General features: G+C 38.2%; 1 non-coding gene across 1 annotated transcript; it reads right to left on the reverse strand.

Moving 5' to 3' along the window:
* Positions 1–13210: 13210 nt before the first annotated feature.
* LOC141681624 (small nucleolar RNA R71) lies at positions 13211–13317 on the reverse strand. The gene has a single exon (XR_012559051.1). It is a non-coding gene; the product is annotated as a small nucleolar RNA R71 (small nucleolar RNA).
* Positions 13318–22115: the final 8798 nt, after the last annotated feature.

Below are 22115 nucleotides of genomic sequence, written 5' to 3' on the forward strand. Positions count from 1 at the left end.
TTCATAACAGAAGGATTCTATACCTTGAACTTTAGTAATTTGAGCATGGACATCTCTAGATGATTTCCATGCCTTAATTTCTTCATGTTCTCGTTCAAGCTGATTTCTTAAAATATCATCTTTCTTTAAGGATTTAGTCAGTTCATCTTTGGCAATCTTGCACTCTATTTTCAGTTTTTCAAACTCAACAAATTGAGTTTCCAACACATTGTTTCTTTCACTTAAAAATAGTTTGTTCTCTTTAAGTTTAGTGTTTTCTTTAGTGAGAGACTTGAGTGTAACACGCAGGATATAATTCAGTAGACATGTCATTTACAGCATCATTACACTCAGCTTTAGATAAATATGCTAGATTGGTGGTGATTACCTGATTACTGGATGAACTGACCTCTGTTTCATCTGATTTGGCCATAAGTGCTAGATTGACATAGCTTGTATCTCCATCCTCTTCTAATCCATCTGCAGTCCAGTCATTTTCCTGTGTGATGAAAGCCCTTTCCTTTTGTTTGAGCAACTCAAAGTATTTTTGCTTATAATCTACAGGCTCAAACTTCCTTTTACCAGAATCAGACTTTTTGCATTCACTAGCAAAATGACCTGCCAAGCCACACTTGAAACATTTGAATTTAGAATTATCAACCATGTTTCTGTTTGACTTGGCTGCTCCAAAATTCTTCTTGAATTTGAGCTTGGCAAAGCTCCTGGATAGTAAAGCAAGATGCCCATCTATGTCATCCATATCATCTTGACTAAGCTGGTCGTCATGTTTAGCTACTAGTCCTTTTCGCTTGCCATCACAAACTCTAGGGTTTGGTGCAGATTTAACAGCTTCAACCTTTATCTCCTTCTCCTTTCCTTGCTCAATAACCAATGCAATGGATCCTCCTTTCTTTCTTCCTTTCTCTGTAATAACCTCAATTTTTGGAATTTTTGAAACACTGATGAATAATAACTTTTACTGATGATGCTGATTAAGGAAAATTATCAGACCACACTATATAGGAGTACTGTTATGGAAATTCTAATATCGTATTAGTATTCCATAAAGTAAATAAGTGTATGTAAAGATCGTCAGAATCCAAATTCGAACACTTTGATTTTTCCCGAAAATCCACCAGATACCGAAAGAATTGAGTATAAGGTAACATGATTAAAAGGATTTATATTCAAGTATTATAAGAGGGGATCATAAAAGAAATATAAAATATTGAGAAAGGGTAGGGGAACCCAAGTAATAAGATCCCGGATATGATCCCTCAAACGGATAATGAGAATGATCCCTCAAACGGATAACGAGAACGAAAGTTAAGCGAACCGTAAAACAGATACGCGACCAAGAGACAAGCTTATACAAGCATCCAAGGTATTATGACATCATCAAACCACAAGACAAAGGCATGTGGCACATGGATGACATAAGGAAGATGACATAAGCATGACAAGTGGATAGGTTTTGTTGGTTGAATATTAGCCAAGCATTATTAACCATGGTAAAAAGGTTAAAATCAATTCTTAAGTCAAAAGAAGAAGCAACCAAGCAAACACATTCATTTCTCCCCCCCCCATCTCCTTGCTCACGGATTTTTGAAGAAAAGCAAGGAAGAAAAATTCCAAAACCCAAGCTCCACTTAATTATAATTCAAGAGGTTTGTTTCTTTAGCTTACATAATTCATAACTTAGATGAGCCATAAGTTTAAGCTCAAGATTCCATGTTTAACATATCTAATCAATTCATCAAAGTTCTTGGTGAATAGTGTTTTCAAGAAACTAACTTTGTGTTTTCTTATGTTTTCTTCAAGATCTAAGCTTAGTAGAGATAGTTAGTGGTTATTTAAGGCTTCCTAAGTGATTCTCCACTCTCCAAGGAAGGTATAACTTCTCAAACCCTTAGTCTTAAGTTTTGTTGGTTTGGATTTCATAATGTTTAGATGATGGGTTAGTGTAATGGGTGTGTACTCATGTTTAGAGCTTTGTTTAGTAAGTGGTTTTGTTGATTTTGGAGTTAGGAGTGATACTTGTTGGATTTGATATTTTTGGTCACATTTTGACTTGGTTTAGATGAATAAGTTGAGATCTTGAGTTATAGTTAAATGATCTTGTATTGTGGTTGAATGATGGTGGAATGGTGTTGATTGGTGGTGGTTTGATATTGAATTGATTGGGTAAAAATTTGGGAATTGCTAAGTTATAGTCGTCGTAATGCCCAATTGATTGATATTATGATGTATATATGTATATGCATTATCTTGTGATAAGTGCATGATTGTTATTAGCAAATCTTGCGATATATTGGAGCATGCTGATATGGTATATATGCATGCCTGTTTCGTAATCTTGATATCTAATTGTTGATTCAAATGCTTATAAGTTGCATAATACCTATGCTAGAGATAAGCAGTAGTTGCGTATACCCTTAGTATAGGGGACCCAAAGGTGAACATTTTCTAAACCGGGAGTTGATGTTCCCGAGTGTTAATATATATTTAGAAATAGTTTGCAAAACTATTAATCGAATAAGGTTTATTCGATAACTTTATTTTATTTAATGAATATTATTTTGAATATTCATTCGAGGACTTATGACTCCGCTTCTTTTATTAAATAATATTATTTATTTTATTAAAGAATAATGTTTCGATAATCAAACTTATTTTCGATTATTCAAATAAAGATCGTACTTTCGTATAAGTATATCTTTGGTTATTTATTATTCATTTTAAGTGTGAGTTTTAAAACTTCTACTTCAATTATTTTCATAAAGATTATCCTTTATGAGAATATTATTTAAATAATAATATTCAGATATTTTCTAATATATTAGGACTGATTTATTTTATTAAATCAGCATTTCTCCAAACATTCTTAAAAATGTTTTCGAGTCTTCAAAATAATTTTAAAAGTTAGAGCGGATCCCAAAACTCGTTTTTAGATTTAAGATCTTCCTTTCGAAGGGGATTTAAATACTCGCTTTAAAATCTGAGGGATCCGGCTCCGTGATGTATTTTTATATTCGCAACAAGGTTGCTGTTTTGATAAAAAGGGTTTTTGATTACTTACCCAACACTCGGGAAGTAAAATTCTTGGAATAAGTTAATCCATTAACAGGCATCGCATGGGAAATATCGGTGAGTTTTCCCTTCCAACTAGATACGACTTCTTGGTGGAGCCGTATCAACAAGTTGCTACTTGGGGAAAGGGGGGACGAACTTTATGTTTCAGAGTCATGGATTTCATCTGAACTAGGAGTGGCGTAAGTGGTCGAGTGGCGCCGGCCCAGCCTTATTTATTGGCCCAAATGGCCCGAAAGTTCCGCTAAGACGGTCCATTCCTTAGGAGTCCGACGTTCGGTTAACAAGTAAATCCGACTATTCTCCTCTACATGTAGAAAATGGTGGGGTTGCACTACTGCGACTGATCATCGTGAGTGGTCTTCCTGGCGCGGCAAACTCCCGTAATGAGTTCATCATCCAATTGGATATTTCTGCAACACTACCCAGAGCACTTCGATAGAAAGGCTACGGCTGGGCGATTGTTGAGTGTTGGCAGGGTCGAGTTTTCAAAATTATGTTTTCATCAAATGAAGTATCTCGTAACTTCATTTCATTTTGATGATATTTCAAAGATTGATTCTATACAAGTTTTGTCGTGTAGCTTCATCTATGGGATGAACTAATTATAACTTGAACGGTGGTAGTTCAAGTAGTATTCGGAAAAGATATAAATGTATTGGAGTATCTTGTAACTTCATCTTTTCAACTTATATCTAGTAAATGATTATCTTATGCATGACAAAGATTTTCTGAAAAACGTTGAGACAAGGTTAGATATATGAGATCAACTTGCAACGATATTTTATACAGTTATAAACTGAAACTCTGTGTATATTATACATGTTAGAGGATTTCAAAGATTCGAGAAGTATATATGTATATATATACTGAATATTTTACGACTTCGTCGCATTAAGATAACAAACTTGGTTCATTTCTTCTTGACCAAGACTTTCATGAGTACTATGAGAATGCTCATATATTGTTAATTATTATACATATTATTTCGGTGGGCTTGTTGTTCACCCTTACTTTCTTCTTTCATCACACAATAACAGATAGACAAGATGAACAGGATCAAGCTCCTAATTCGTGAGCGGTTAGGAAGCATTCCGCAGTTTCCTGTAGGCGTTGATGCCGTTGTAGCTGAGGTAGGAACTACCAATAGGCTAGGCTTTCAACTTTTGTTGTACCATACTTATGTATATTTATGAATTTTAATAATGGAAAAGAATATGTAAATTTATTCAGAAACCCTTTTGAGGTGTAATGACTTATAATTGTGGAATAAAATGACTTGTGTTATTTTTGGTATTCATCTCTGAGACTATAACTTGTGGTGTGTGTGTGTATATTGTGGGGTCACAGTACGCAATAGTTGGTTGTTTATTAAGATTAAGTGTTATTAAGGGAAATGGAACTCGTGACAACCCGGATCCCCAACCCCGGATTTGGGGGTGTTACATTCTCCAACTTCTCATATTCCTCTATTTCAAGCTCATAGGTCTTTAGAATCCCATGCAGTCTATCCAAGGTGAACTCCTTGTAATCTTGAGAATTTCTTAATAAGACTGTCATAGGCTTCCATTCCTTTGGAAGAGATATATGGAATTTGAGGTTTGAGTCCTTTGTTTGGTAGACCCTTCCATGCAATTTTAGAGCATTCAATAGCTTTTGAAATCTACTGAAAATGTTAGTGAGTGTCTCACTTTCTTCACTATGACAATGCTCATATTGCTGAATCAGGAATTGCATTTTATTTTCTCTCACTTGCTCAGTTCCATCACATATTACCTGAATAGTATCCCAGACCTATTTAGTAGTCTTGTAGTTTATGATGTTGTCAAACTTGTCACCATCAACACCATTAAACAAAATGTTCATGGCCTTCTTATCCTTATGAATTTGTTCAATATCTGGATCAGACCACTCTGCTCTAGGCTTTGGGATGGATGCTTCATTTCCTGTAGCAGCTCTCATAGGGACATGTGGACCTTTTTCAATGCAGTCACGTATGCTTCATCTTGAGATAGGAGATGCAGGTGCATCTTCACCTTCCAATGGTGATAGTTGTCTTTGTCCAGAAATGGAATCTTTACTCTAACATCTTTTCTGCTCATCTTGTTAGTTGTTGTGATCTTTAAACTCTTTGTTCTTCAAGAGTTTGCTCTGATACCAATTTTTATTCCCAAACAATCTAAACAAGAACTATAGAAGGGGGTTGAATGTAATTCTGGCTTCTTTTAAATTTTAAGAACAGTTCTACTATAAATATATAACTGTGTTTGATTTAGCAATGATGCAGAATGAAAGTAGTAAAGAAATCAAAACATAAAGTAATCAAATACAAGTATTTAAAAACTTTCTGGTGGATTAAACTTTTCCACCAGAGATATATATTAAGTAGAGAACTCTGTGTTACAATGTTGAACACAGCCGCTTACAAGTTGAACTACAAGAATAGAGAAATTCTTTACAGATTTAGCCTTATCTATTTCCATTGTTCTTGCTTACTTGAATTCTTGAAATCTTAAAGTTCTACTTGCTACACTTGATTTATATACCACTAAGTTACATGATAAACATACAAACAAATAAGATAAAAATATTTCTAGTCTAATTTCATGCTTCTTCATTTCTCTATCCAGCATCTTTGAATATCTTCAGTTTAGCATGAAAATGGAAATGCTTCTTTATTCTCTAAACCCTTTAAATAGGCTGCCACTTTCCATTTGCATACAATCAATGCATGTGACTGTCAAGTCACTATCAACCGCTCTTTTGAATTTGCACATCCGTTGAAGCTTCATTGAAGCATCCGTTGAAACTGTGGTTGATCATTCGTTGAAACTTTGGTTGATCATCCGTTGAGACTGTGTGAATCATCTGTTGAAGCTTTAGTTGATCATCCGTTGAAGCTTTGTGAATCATCCATTGAGACTATTTTCTTGGCAGTTAACTCCAAATCACTTATACAAGATTACAAGGCATCTAATATTTACAATTAACCAACCTATCTTGCATATCAATCTGGTAGTCAATATGACTTATACATTCTGCAATATTTAGTTCACTAAGTCATTACAGTATGCAAGAATGTGCTACTAATCTTATTGTTACATAAGTTACTCTTTCAATGGATGTTGAAATGATCATCCGTTGAAAGCTACAAAGTCACTAAATAATATCTACTAAGTGTTTTGTTCAAGTTATCATCAAGTACACAACAAATTCCTAACACAGAGATATAATGGATTTCGTTTGACTATGAACAGTCTATACTCCCAGAGATGGTTGGATGCCATGAAATCCGAGATGGAATCCATGTATCAAAATAAAGTATTGACTTTAGTTGATCCACCCGAAGGGGTAAAACCTTTAGGGTACAAGTGGGTTTTCAAGAAACAAACTGACATAGATGGTAAAATGCAGACCTACAAGGCATAACCAGTAGCAAAATGTTTCAAACAAATATATGGTATGTGACGGCCTCAACCCTGGGGTCAGGAGTTGACATCACCAACAACAATAATAACAATCATAATCCAGTCCAACTCATTAATAATACATAACTACGACCTCTTTACCAAGACCTTTTCCAGGTTTAAATATGACTTAGGTTACTCAACTAACACAACCCAAATTACCTTACACAATCCTGACCACTAATTTAATGCAACAACTCAACAGACCTCATCTGGTCTAAACACAACTACCTCAGAGGAGCCTGACACGAAAGGAGCTGGAACTCTGCCCTGACTATCGCGCAAGAATCTCCTAGGCATTTGCAATACATATATAAAACATTTTGCAAGGGTGAGCAATCAATTGCTCAGTAGTTACACTATATGAATAACAAGTAAAACAGTGTATAATAAAACAATGATAGGAATAGAATTTATAACTCGTTAGAAAACAGGTAAACATTCATAACTGGATATTAAAACTTGCATGCTCGGAGAAACAACGATATCAGTCGTGTGCTGTATATAAATACCAGAGTTCAATTCTTTTAGCATGTTATTTCACTTTCACATCATCTGTCTCAATAAGTTGAGTTGTTAATCCATTTCAAAACTGAATCAATCAAATCTATTGGACGTTAACGAGTGAAGATAGCTGATCAGTCTACCCTCACCGGACAGTGACTAGCGGTCGTCCAGAAATAGAATGTGTTCCAGAATTTGGGAAAAGACTAGCTAGGTCTTTCCCCCACACTGGACTAATCGGTTAAACAGAATGCCCAACCCAATTAGCCACTTACGCAACCACATGCTGGGCCGTTACCGAATAACGGGCCTCTTATGCAGCTCCAATAGATCAACTGAATTCCCTTTTTGCCTCTTTCCAAAATTCCACGACATAGGTGGATCAAAACCTTCCACGACATAGGTGGATTAAAACTGTCTCTTTATCCAGTTTTCAAAATCACTGTCACCTATCTCTTTTTGAAACCATTCTATCACAGCACACTATTCAAAACTCTTTTCATTTAAATCACGTTTAGAGATAGGTATTTTCAGAAGTTACTTTTCCCCAAAACATAATTTTTAAACTACATTTTCAAATACAGGGGATACGTAACTTAAAACATTTCTGTTCCATTGCAAAAGTAAAACATTTAACTATTCATACATACTGAACCATAAAAGAATGGTCAGGGGTACTTGCCTTGCAGAGCGTTACAACTATCTCTGATTGACCTTGAACCGATTCAGGACACTCGGCTTTATCGCTTTACTATTTGACTATCCTGGATCTGACTTCAACGCCCGGGTCCTTCGCTTAGGAACCTCGCTGCGTTTGTCGACTGATCACTAGGTTATCTTAGTTCAACGTCCACTTTCAGGTTCCCGACTATAACCTACAGAGTCGAAATACCCTACGTTAGACGTCTAGGTATGCTTGACATATCCTCGATATACATCTACCCATTCGATATCAAATCCCGACTCGTACTTATATACATTATTACAATACACGCATCAACTTAGGGTTCACATTCTCGAAAAATAGGTTCGATGTTCATTTTCAGAAAATACGCGTACTCGTCCTTATACGAAAATAGGGTTATTGGTTTTGGAAAAATAATTTACCACTACATACAATCAGATTCCACATAAAACATAGGTATATACTTATTTATACTCGCTCGACGTTCCGATAATTATAGGATATGTCCCGAATTTTCGAATTTAATTTCCAAAAAAATCGGGCAGCACCTCCTCTGTTTATCGGCCTACCCGTCGACCAATTCGACGTCAATCACAACAACAATCAATCAATCACACAATCCAACATCCGTAAATTCCCAAATGCCAATTCAATACTATTATTAATTAGTATTCCCATTTTACCTTTAATTCATATTTTATGTTTATTTATTAAAATAGGACTCAGAATATGATCATCACGGTCCACCGTCGGCTCGCCTAGGCTCATCGCCGATGGCGGTGAAACTTGCGGGTACCCGAATAATTTCGGGTTTCCAATGCAACTCCTACCGATTAATTAAATAATTACACGTACCACTTATTAATTATTTCCATCAGAAATTTCAGAATAACAAAAATGAATAAATAATTGCTGAAGGAGTACACGCGCGCATGTACCCCCCCAACACAGCAGCAATCGGAAAACTGAGAAGTACAATCGGAAAACTACAACCCAGAAAACAGGCCAGAAACGGCACCACAAGAGAACATAGGCGACACACAAACACACTCCCAACATCCACACACACGCACACATATCACGCGCCACCCCCTCGCCGGAAAACAACGAAGGGCGGCGACCTGAAAGGAAGAAACAGAGGCCGGACTTACCAGAAAAACTCACCAAAAATGGGGGAAATATGGGGGAGAAAGGAGAGATTAAGATATTGATTGAGAGAGAGGTGAGAAACAAAGAGGATTCGAGAGTGTGGCTGAGAGAAAAATCGAGAGAGATCGAAATGGAATGGTGAAGAAAGAACAGGAACAAGGTTTGTGTTGTGTTGTTTTTTTTCTAAGCAACTGATTTTTTTGTGCTCGCAACACGTGTCCAATTATTTGACACGTAACCCCCTGGATAGCTAGTCGATTTGTATCGCTTCTTGCCCTTTAATGATATAATATGGTGAATAAATATTAATCGAAACAATTCCGAAGTAATCTTAAAATTTTGCAAATATCCCGAAACCCATATAGCACAAATTTCATAATTTTTAAAACAACTTTTGCAACACATCTATATCCGTTTTTTTACAATTAACAAACCGAGCTATATATAAAACAATTTCTAGAAAATTACAAAAATTGTCTTAAAATGCTATACATATCACGAAGTTTATAAAAACATAAATTTTTAAATTTTTAAATAATTTCTAAAACGCAATTTATACCCGCTTTTATCAATTAAACGAATCGGCGCGCGGGTGAAACTAACTCCGAAAATTCCAAAAATAATTTTAAAATTCTCAGAATAATACGAACTTATTAAAATATAAGTTTCATAATTTTTAAAGATTTCCATAATTAAATATGGATTTTACCATTAAACACACTCAAAAAATCATTTAAAAATAAATAATTAATGAAATATTGATTTCTCAATTTTATAAAGTCCTAAAAATAATTATTGAAATTATAAAATTATAAAAACAATTTTAGAGATAATCCAAGTATTTATGAAAATAAAACTGCAATAATACCATCTTTAACAACGATACAAAATCATACCTTTTATTAATTAACCACGCAATTCAATTCCATACACTAATAATCACATACACATAGTGATAGAGTAATAACCCACTGACTGAACCCACACAAATATTTTATTTAATTATTTATTCCATAATTACACATTTAAATAATAATAAAAATATATGGGTCGTTATATGGTATAGACTATGATGAGACTTTTTCACCAGTTCTTATGGTCAAGTCCATCGGGATTTTGCTAGCAATAGTTACTTACTTTGACTATTAGCTTAGGCAAATGGATGTCAAAACCACTTTCTTATATGGGAGCCTTGAAGAGGATGTATATATGATACAACCTGAAGGTTTTGTCGATCCAAAGTTTTCTAAGATGGTCTGTAAGTTGCTTTTATCTATTTATAGATTAAAGCAAACCTCAAGGAGATAGAATATTCATGTTGATGAAATAGTCAAAGAGTTTTGCTTTATTCAAAACGAAGATGAACCATGTGTTTACAAGAAGGTTAGTGGGAGCCATGTCACATTCTTATTATTATTATTATATGTAGATGACATATAACAAATAGGGAATGACATACCTTCTCTACGATTTGTTAAGACTTGGTTGAGAAATAGTTTCTCGATGAAAGATTTAGACGATGCTACCTATATATTAGGGATCATGATCTATAAAGATAGATTGAGGAAATTAATCAACCTCGTGTATATACATAGATAAAGTATTGCATCATTTTATGATGCATGAGGCAAATAAAGGATATATTTTGACGTCTCATGGGATGGTGATCTTAAAGTATAATTGCCCCTAAATCATTAGATAATAAGAGGTGTTTGGGAGTTACATATGCTTCAACAATTGGATCTATAATATGTGCAATGATATGTACTTGTCATGATGTTTCGTATGCTTTGAGCATGATGAGCATATACCGGTCTAATCAAGGTGAGGGTCACTGGACAGTTGTCAAGAATATTCTTAGGTACTTAAAGACGACTAAAGATTTAATTTTGGTCTATGAAGAAGATAGGGATTTGGTTCTAAAGGGTACTTATGCTAGTTTCCAAACCTAATTTTTGGACAGACAGGGATGATTATATGTCTTGGTATGGTTTGTGTTTTGTCTAGATATAAGTGATGTTAGCTGGAATAGTTCACAGTAAGAACATTGATGATTCTGTAATAGAGCCGAATGTATTGATACTTTCGAAATAGACAAGGAGACTGTTTGGGCATTTATTGAGGCGATATCACCTTATTAATGAGATTAATGATCAAGGAGATATAAATATGTAAAGTGCATAGTAATGATAATGTGGCAAACCCACTGATAAGTGGCATTTTATACCACTTAGAACGTCTTAAAATGGCTTAAATTGGTGTCTTGAAATCAAGTATTTTGTGTATTTGATGCGTTTTTCTAGTGTTTATGCATTTCAGGGTATTAGTTGCATTTCGGAGGAGGAATCATCAAGAATAAGCCTTGGCATGTGTTCACCATTGCGAGAGGAAAAGAACGGGCAGATTACGGCGAAGAAACGGAGCAAACCTGGAATTTTTCCAGTAGGGTCCTGCGCGCCCGCGCAGCAATGCTGAGCGGCCGTGCAGCAGCCTTGCGCGCCCGTGCAGAAATGCTGAGCGGCCGCGCAGGGTCGGGGAAAAAGATATATTATTTTAGACTTCTACTTCTGTTTGGCTTCCAACTTCTATGTAATCTGAGTTTTATGGGACTATTATATAGATATATTTGAGACGTTTTCATAGAGTATTAAGAGGAGATTATGTTTTAGATTGTGTTTTGCAAGAAGCGAAGGAGATAAGGAAGAAGACCGATTTAGCACACAGCAACGAAGGGGAAGCATATATTCTTGTGATTCTTGTTTCGTTGTAACGTTGGATGCTAGTTTTCTTGCTTTGACTTATTTACTCTTGTGACGTACTCTGTTTTAATATAATCAGTTTAGTTATTATTTTCTTGTGTTTGTTTATCATGATTTCATATGAACCCATGATGGCGATAAGTTCTATTATGGGCTAATCGTGATCATGGGGTTGCAACGGATTTATTATGGAATTCTTTAGTTAATTATTTAATACTTTAGTATGTGATGATTGCATGATATCTAGTATTGGTTGTGCGTATTTGTCTTATGTGCGTCGCGAACATATAAGATAGGGTGTTAATCTCTTGTGAAGCGACGGTGGATCTTGAGATTTAGAACTTGCCATGCTAGCATAGGTTCATGTACGTTGTGCATGATTAGTGGGTAACTCTAACAGTTTTATTTGCCCTATGTAATCAAAAAGGGATAACTTGTGCTTAAATCGTTGTGTTGTCAATTTCTGTAGACATATAGGAACTCAACATAATTGATGACTATTCAACTTCTATCTTAATTGTGGATGTTTGGTAGAATGGTATTAGTACAATGAAAGTTGGCTTTTATCAGTTTCGTGTTATTCGATTAATATCATCACTGTCACATGCTAAAGGTAATAACTATGGCTATAGAAGGAAGTAATAATGAAGTTGTGATCTCATGAGTGTTTTATTATTGATAAATTGAAGTGTTAGTTAAGTGGTTAATTAAGTAGTTAATTATAGTTAATATTTAATCAACAATTTTAAGTGTTATTATCTTAACATTGAGAAGTAGTCATACATTGGTGAGTGAGTTAAATTAGACAATAAATTAGACTGAGTCTCTGAGGGAATGAACTAGAAAGTATTCTATATTACTTGCGAACGCGTATACTTGCGTGAATATTAGTGCGTGATTTCGCCCTAACAAGTTTTTGGCGCCGCTGCCGGGGACTCGGCGTATTTGTTTAGTTTATGTACTTACCATCATTGGTCATTAGGACTCAGTGATTAGGACGTAGTAGTTAATTACTCTTTTCGGTTGTGTTTCAGGTACTTTAGCAAGCGTTTATGCAAACTCGTTCTCGTGCTCGCAAGAGGACCTTAGATACAGTTGAGGAGAAAGACGAAGTTCTTGATACTCCGGAGAAGTTAGATTTTGAGGATTCGGATTCAGGAACTGAGCAGAAAGAACCAGTAAACATGGGAGATCGTATTATTCAAGCTGATCCAGCTCTTATGGATTTTTCTCGGCCTAAAATTGATGATATTCAGTCAAGCATCCTTCATCCGGCTATTCAAGCTAACACCTTTGAAATCAAGCCGGGCACTATTCAGATGGTGCAGAATTCTGTTTCTTTTGGAGGAGCGGCAACTGAAGACCCCAACATGCACATAAGGAATTTTGTCGAGATCTGCAGCACTTTTAAGTGTAATGGCGTGACTGATGAGGCTATCAAGTTGAGGCTCTTCCCATTCTCACTGAGGGATAAGGCTAAAGACTGGTTACATTCTGAACCAGCTGGGTCAATCACTACGTGGCAAGATCTTGCGCAAAAGTTTCTGGTGAAGTTTTATCCAATGGCAAAGACTGCTGCTATGAGGAGTGCTCTTACTCAGTTTGCGCAGCAACCTACAGAATCTATGTGCGAGGCTTGGGAACGCTACAAGGAAATGTTGAGAAAATGTCCACATCATGAAATGCCAGATTGGATGGTAATCACTGGTTTTTATAATGGTTTGGGGGCCCAATCTCGGCCCATGCTCGATGCAGCAGCTGGAGGCGCCTTATGGGCTAAAAGCTATACTGAGGCGTACAATCTTATCGAGACGATGGCTGCAAATGAGCATCAGAACCCAACTCAGAGGATGACATCAGGCAAGGTAGCAGGTATTCTGGAAGTTGATGCAGCCACCGCTATTGCAGCCCAGCTCCAAGCGCTATCAATGAAGGTTGATTCTTTGGCTACGTATGGAGTTAATCAAATAGCTATGGTTTGTGAGCTTTGTGCAGGTTCTCATGCTACGGATCAGTGTTCTCTTGTCAATAAATCTGTTCAGTATGTGAATAATTATCAGCGACAACAGCAGCCTGTGCCAGCGACCTATCATCCTAACAACAGAAATCATCCAAATTTCAGCTGGGGGAATAATCAAAATGCTATTCAGCTAACATATCAGCAAGGAGTAAGTAAACAGTTTAACCCACCTGGATTCCAGCAACCACAGCAGTATGCTACAAGGCAATTATATCCTCAACAGGGAAGTGCAGCTGCACCTACTAGTGCTGATTTTGAGGAACTTAAGCTGTTGTGCAAGACTCAGGCGGTTTCTATCAAGACCTTGGAAAATCAAATCGATCAATTAGCCAATGCAGTGCTCAATCGTCAACCTGGCACTCTTCCCAGTGACACGGAAGTACCAGGCAGGAAGGAAGCTAAAGAGCAAGTCAAGGCTATTACCTTAAGGTCTGGAAAAGTAGCTGATTCTGAAAAGGCAAAAGAAGTCGAAGCTGAAGTTAGAGATGAAGAATCTAAGCAAAAGGAGAAAGTGGCGGAACCAAGGAAGACTACTGTTGAACACACTCTGCCTGAGGCTAATACAGGGGAGAAACAGCTCTATCCTCCACCACCTTTTCCTAAGAGATTGCAGCAACAAAAGCTGGATAGACAGTTCGGGAAGTTTCTGGAGGTGTTCAAGAAACTTCACATCAATATACCTTTCGCTGAGGCTCTGGAACAAATGCCTAGTTATGCGAAGTTTATGAAGACTATTCTTTCAAGGAAGGTGAAACTGGATGACCTTGAAACCGTTGCTCTCACGGAAGAATGCAGCGCGGTTCTGCAGCAAAAGTTACCACCAAAACTGAAAGATCCAGGAAGCTTCACCATTCCTTGCACCATTGGCAATCTAACTTTTGACAAGTGCCTTTGTGATTTGGGAGCAAGCATTAATCTGATGCCCTTGTCGATCTTTAAAAAGCTGGATCTGCCTGATCCAAAACCCACATACATGTCGCTACAATTGGCTGATCGTTCCATTACTTACCCAAGGGGCATAGTTGAGGATGTGCTTGTCAAGGTGGATAAGCTCTTCTTTCCTGCAGATTTTGTTATTCTGGATTTTGAGGAAGATAAGAAGATTCACATAATCTTGGGGAGGCCTTTCTTGGCTACTGGCCGTACCTTGATAGATGTGCAAAAAGGGGAACTTACTATGCGGGTCCAAGATCAGGATGTGACCTTCAACATATTCAAGGCAATGAAATTCCCTACAGAAGATGAGGAGTGCTTAAAAGTGGATGTGATTGATTCTGCGGTTACTTCGGAACTCGATCACATGCTAATGTCTGATGCATTGGAAAAGGCCTTAGTAGGGGATTTTGACAGCGATGATGAAGATAGCAACGAGCAATTACAATATCTGAACGCTTCTCCATGGAAGCGAAAGCTCGACATACCATTTGAATCTCTTGGTACTTCTGACCTTAAGAATGCTGAAGGGAAGCTTAAACCATCAATAGAGGAAGCACCTACCTTGGAGCTTAAACCATTACCTGAACACTTGAGGTATGCTTTTTTAGGTGATTCATCTACGTTACCTGTTATTATTTCAGCTGACCTTTCAGGTAGTGAGGAAGATAAGCTCTTAAGGATTTTGAGAGAATTCAAATCGGCTATAGGATGGACCATAGCAGACATCAAGGGGATAAGTCCTTCATATTGTATGCATAAAATTCTGTTAGAGGAAGGTAGTAAGCCAACTGTGGAACAGCAGCGAAGACTGAACCCGATCATGAAGTAGGTGGTGAAGAAAGAAATTCTGAAATGGCTAGATGCAGGCATCATTTATCCTATTTCTGAAAGCTCGTGGGTGATCCCCGTGCAATGTGTACCTAAGAAAGGAGGTATCACTGTGGTCACAAATGAAAAGAATGAGCTCATCCCTACTCGAACAGTTACAGGATGGAGAGTATGCATGGATTATAGGAAATTGAACAAAGCCACAAGAAAGGATCACTTTCCTCTTCCATTTATTGATCAAATGCTTGACAGATTGGCGGGACATGAGTATTTTTGTCTTCTGGATGGTTATTCCGGGTATAATCAGATTTGTATTGCACCAGAGGATCAGGAAAAGACTACCTTCACTTGTCCATTTGGCACATATGCTTTTCATAGAGTTTCGTTTGGGTTATGTGGCACCCCGGCCACCTTTCAGAGATGTATGATGGCTATATTCTCTGACATGATTGGAAATAACGTCGAAGTGTTCATGGATGACTTCTCCGTCTTTGGACACTCATATGATGAATGTTTAAATAATCTGCGCGCCGTACTCAAAAGATGCGTGGAAACTAATTTGGTGCTTAATTGGGAGAAATGTCATTTTATGGTGCGTGAAGGCATTATCCTTGGGCATAAGGTCTCTAGCAAAGGTCTGGAGGTGGACAAGGCCAAGGTGGGAGTCATTGAAAATCTTCCCCCACCTAATTCGGTGAAAGGAATCCGTAGTTTTCTCGGTCATGCGGGTTTTTATCGGCGATTCATCAAGGACTTTTCAAAGATATCTAAGCCGTTGTGCAATTTACTTGAGAAAGATGTGCCTTTCAAATTTGATGATGAATGTTTGGCAGCATTCGAGACTCTCAAGGAGAGTTTGATCACGGCACCAGTTATTACAGCACCAGATTGGACAGAACCGTTTGAGATGATGTGTGATGCGAGTGATTATGTGGTAGGTGCAGTTCTGGGACAGTGCAAGAAAAATCTCTTCCATGTGGTCTACTATGCGAGTAAGACTTTAAATGGGGCCCAATTGAACTACACCACTACTGAGAAGGAGCTTTTGGCTATAGTCTTTGGCTTTGAGAAATTTCGATCTTATCTGCTTGGTACGAAAGTGACAGTATTCACTGATCATGCAGCTATTCGCTATCTGGTTTCTAAGAAGGATTCGAAGCCGAGACTCATTCGTTGGGTGCTTTTACTTCAAGAATTTGAGTTAGAGATCAAAGATAGAAAAGGTACTGAGAATCAAGTAGCTGACCATCTCTCTAGGTTGGAGAATCCCGATTCTACTTCACAAGATAGGATGTTAATCAATGAATCTTTTCCGGATGAGCAGTTGTTTGCAATTCAGGAGGAAGAACCATGGTTTGCAGATATTGTAAACTATCTTGTCAGCAATATAATGCCTCCTAATTTGACATCCGCTCAAAAGAAGAAGTTTCTGTATGAGGTGAAGTGGTATATGTGGGATGAACCATATTTGTTTAGACAGGGAGCTGACCAGATCATCAGGAGATGTATCCCGTTCTGTGAGACGGAGGGGATATTACGAGACTGCCATTCCACGGTTTATGGTGGACACTATGGAGGTGAGAAGACGGCAGCTCGTATTCTACAAGCAGGTTTTTTCTGGCCTACTTTGTTCAAGGATGCTCATCAGTTTGTTTTAAGGTGTGATCGTTGCCAAAGAGTGGGAAATTTGTCAAGGAAGGATGAGATGCCATTAAATGTGATGCTTGAAGTCGAGGTCTTTGATGTATGGGGAATCGATTTCATGGGGCCTTTTATCTCGTCTTGCAATAATCAGTACATCTTGCTGGCAGTCGATTATGTCTCAAAATGGGTCAAAGTTAAAGCTTTACCGACAAATGATGCACAGGTAGTGCTAAATTTTCTTCATAAGCAAATTTTCACAAGGTTTGGAACACCTCGGGTAATTATAAGTGATGAAGGATCGTATTTTTGCAACCGTAAGTTCACTTCTATGATGCAGCGTTATAATGTGAATTATCGAGTAGCTACTGCCTATCATCCGCAAACAAATGGTCAAGCGGAAGTGTCTAACAGAGAGATAAAGCGCATTCTAGAGAAGGTTGTTTGTCCGTCAAGGAAGGATTGGTCTTTAAAGCTCGATGAAGTTGTTTGGGCTTACAGAACAGCATACAAAACTCCACTTGGGATGTCACCGTTTCAGTTGGTGTACGGTAAGGGATGTCATCTACCGGCGGAGCTTGAGCATAAGGCCTACTGGGCATTGAAGGAATTGAACCTGGATTTAGATGCAGCTGGTAAGAAAAGAATGCTTCAGCTTAATGAACTTGATGAATTTCGACTTCAAGCGTACGAGAATAACAAAATGTATAAGGAAAAGGTGAAGAGGTGGCACGATAGGAAGCTACATCCTAAGTTATTTGTGTCAGGGCAACAAGTTCTGTTATTCAACTCTCGGCTCCGACTTTTTCCTGGGAAGTTGAAATCAAGGTGGTCTGGACCTTTTATTGTCAAAACTGTGTTTCCACATGGAGCGGTGGAAATTTTTGAGAATGATTCGGACCAAGCATTCAAGGTTAACGGTCAGCGGTTGAAACACTACTATGGGGACATGGCAAACCGAGAGGTGGTTAGTGCCATGTTGTTGACTACGTGAAAAAGGTACGAAACGTCAAGCTAATGACGAAAAAGAAGCGCTGCGTGGGAGGCAACCCATGAATTGTTGTTACAGGAACCTTTAGAAGTTAATAACCTATCCAAAAACACAAAAAAATCAGAAAACAGGGGCTGAAAAAAAAAATTCCAGAGACCCTCTGCGCGCCCGCGCAGAAATGCTGAGCGGCCGCGCAGGGGTCGATTTCCAGAAAATTTTTTATAGTTCAGAAAAAAAAAAAAAAAAAACACAAAAACCCATCACAGCCCATAAACCCACAAATTCTTTTCCCATTATCCCATGATTTTATCCCTCAACCCCACTCCTAATCTAATTTAACCTACTCCACACCCTATATATACATACACCTATCCTACATATCTCCCACAACTTCCTACACTTAAACCCTCTCATAAACATCAAAAATCAGTTCTTACACACTTTTATTCACAAATCAATGGCACCCAAGAGAGCACGCACTATTGACAGCAGCAGCACAGTTCCTACTGCTGATTCATCAAGGGGTACTGCTGCAAGGCCTCGGTTAACTGACAGAGCTGCGGAGGAGGAGTACACTAGGCTGTTGGGGAAGCCGATTCTGAAGGAGAGGGGGTTTTTACCATCAGGGAGGGATGGTGAGTTGTTACCCATGATTGCAGAGAAGGGGTGGATAGCTTTTTGTGAGTCACCCGAAGCAGTACCGATGAGTGTTGTTCGCGAGTTCTACGTGAACGCGAAGGCTGAAAAGAATGGGTTTTCTGTAGTTCGTGGGCTGACGGTTGATTATCATCCTGCGGCGATTCGCCGTGTGATTGGACAGCGAGAGAGGAAGCCCGAGGAGGAGAACTGGAATGAAAAGACTGCTGAGGACTTTGACTTGGATTTGATTTGTGCGACTCTCTGTCGACCGGGCACAGTTTGGAACCGCAGTCCAGCCAATAATGAGTATCGTCACTTTCCGGCGATCGCCATGAACAGGTTTGCCCGTGCATGGAATGCATTTATATGTGCTAATATTTTGCCTTCTTCACATGCACACGAGGTCACAGTTGAGAGAACACAGTTGTTGTGGGGAATTCTGAATGAGGAATACTATGTGGACCTTGGTGAGTTTATCTACCAAGGAATTTTGAAGTTTTTGAGGGGAGCAAAGCATATGAACATCCCTTATGCATCCACGGTTACAAAGCTATGCCGAGCAGTAGGAGTGAACTGGCCGGCTCATGAGCAGTTGTAGTTGCCAGCAGCTCCGATAGATTCTGGCACTCTGAATGGGATACAGGAGTGGACCGGTGGTGAGCCTGAGGAGCATGGGCTGGGTTATCGTCTTCCAGGAGGGCGTCCAGCACGAGGTGCTACTATGGCCAGGCCAGGGCGTGGTGAGGCTAGTTCTTCGAGAGCTCAGGAGGGTGCTGGGATGGGTGATGCCCAGTATAGGAGGCTTTCACGGTGGATGGATGCCATGTATGAGACGCAGAGCAGGTTTGCTCAGGAGCTCACTCTTGCGTTAGGGACTGCTTTTCGAGGCCTTGGAGCTGATATCCAGTGGCCAGTTTTTGGTGAGGACTCTGCATACCCGCCGCCTGATACTCCACCCACTGAGGGTGATTATGATGATGACTCTGAGTAGGTATACCCTGTGTTCCTTTCTACTACCTTCACTGGGGACAGTGAAGATTTTAAGTTTGGGGGTGGTAGTTAAGGAATATTTTGTGTGTGTCATATAGCTGCATATTCATGATAGTTAGTTCATATAGTTGCATAATTTTTGCCATATAGTTTTTTTTATATAGCTTTATTTGTTTGTCATATCATATAGCTCATGCATATACCATGATCCCTTTTGCAATGATTTATCGACTGACTTGTGATATTGATGCGAGTGTAGTGATAGCATTAAAGTGATATTAAGTTGTGTAGGTTGATATGCATGCTAGAAGCACTTGTATTGTCACTAAGTCTTAGAGAATGCTTAAGGACTAGATTGTTGTTATGATCTGATTATTTTCGAGGATAATCTATTTATTATGCTTAGAATTTGATAATAGGTTCTTAGTGGTAAAGGCATGAGAAAGAAAAAAAAATGGAGTAAAAATGGAATTTGTTGCTAGTTGTGGCTAGGCGTCAAATGGCTAGTAGCCGGCTCGCATGTTATGCGAGTAGTCTAGGGTTGAGCAAGATGGAGCGAAACGCACTTGCTCAGAAAAAATAAAAAAATAAAAAAAATAAAAAATTTGCATAATTGATCAAGAGTGGGCTCTTTGGTATTCGAGTTATTAAGTTCTTAGGGGACTTTGTGCCTAGTGACCTAAGGCTTTTAGAGTCTGGGATCCGCTAACCTAACGCTCGTTACATGGATACCATTGTATAAGTCTTTTGTGGACCTCACTCATTGCACGGTCACATAAGCATTTGAGTTGTAAATAAAAAGCACGATTCCGTAGTAAGCTCCAGAGTTCTTGTAGTGTTGTATATCACTTTGTGCCTAGAATTTTTATTCTTTGTATAATCGTAGGATTGCCTTGAGGATAGTCTAGTCATAGTAATTGGTCTAGTTCCAAAGCATATCTGTTAAGCATTTGCACACACCACGTTTCTGGCGGTATGTCCGTTTGCATGAGTTTATTGATCTTTAGTGTCTAACTGCATTCGTTGAGACGTGGCAATTTGGTTGGTTAATTGTAGTAAGGGGGATCGTTGCATTTTCATATAGATTGCATTCATGCATATTTTTATTTGTTTTTGAGTCTGTGACGCTTGAGGACAAGCATCGATTTAAGTTTGGGGGTGTGATAAGTGGCATTTTATACCACTTAGAACGTCTTAAAATGGCTTAAATTGGTGTCTTGAAATCAAGTATTTTGTGTATTTGATGCGTTTTTCTAGTGTTTATGCATTTCAGGGTATTAGTTGCATTTCGGAGGAGGAATCATCAAGAATAAGCCTTGGCATGTGTTCACCATTGCGAGAGGAAAAGAACGGGCAGATTACGGCGAAGAAACGGAGCAAACCTGGAATTTTTCCAGTAGGGTCCTGCGCGCCCGCGCAGCAATGCTGAGCGGCCGCGCAGCAGCCTTGCGCGCCCGCGCAGAAATGCTGAGCGGCCGCGCAGGGTCGGGGAAAAAGATATATTATTTTAGACTTCTACTTCTGTTTGGCTTCCAACTTCTATGTAATCTGAGTTTTATGGGACTATTATATAGATATATTTGAGACGTTTTCATAGAGTATTAAGAGGAGATTATGTTTTAGATTGTGTTTTGCAAGAAGCGAAGGAGATAAGGAAGAAGACCGATTTAGCACACAGCAACGAAGGGGAAGCATATATTCTTGTGATTCTTGTTTCGTTGTAACGTTGGATGCTAGTTTTCTTGCTTTGACTTATTTACTCTTGTGACGTACTCTGTTTTAATATAATCAGTTTAGTTATTATTTTCTTGTGTTTGTTTATCATGATTTCATATGAACCCATGATGGCGATAAGTTCTATTATGGGCTAATCGTGATCATGGGGTTGCAACGGATTTATTATGGAATTCTTTAGTTAATTGTTTAATACTTTAGTATGTGATGATTGCATGATATCTAGTATTGGTTGTGCGTATTCGTCTTATGTGCGTCGCGAACATATAAGATAGGGTGTTAATCTCTTGTGAAGCGACGGTGGATCTTGAGATTTAGAACTTGCCATGCTAGCATAGGTTCATGTATGTTGTGCATGATTAGTGGGTAACTCTAACAGTTTTATTTGCCCTATGTAATCAAAAAGGGATAACTTGTGCTTAAATCGTTGTGTTGTCAATTTCTGTAGACATATAGGAACTCAACATAATTGATGACTATTCAACTTCTATCTTAATTGTGGATGTTTGGTAGAATGGTATTAGTACAATGAAAGTTGGCTTTTATCAGTTTCGTGTTATTCGATTAATATCATCACTGTCACATGCTAAAGGTAATAACTATGGCTATAGAAGGAAGTAATAATGAAGTTGTGATCTCATGAGTGTTTTATTATTGATAAATTGAAGTGTTAGTTAAGTGGTTAATTAAGTAGTTAATTATA

Source organism: Apium graveolens, chromosome 8, assembly GCF_009905375.1.
Source record: "Apium graveolens cultivar Ventura chromosome 8, ASM990537v1, whole genome shotgun sequence".
NCBI lineage: Eukaryota > Viridiplantae > Streptophyta > Magnoliopsida > Apiales > Apiaceae > Apium > Apium graveolens.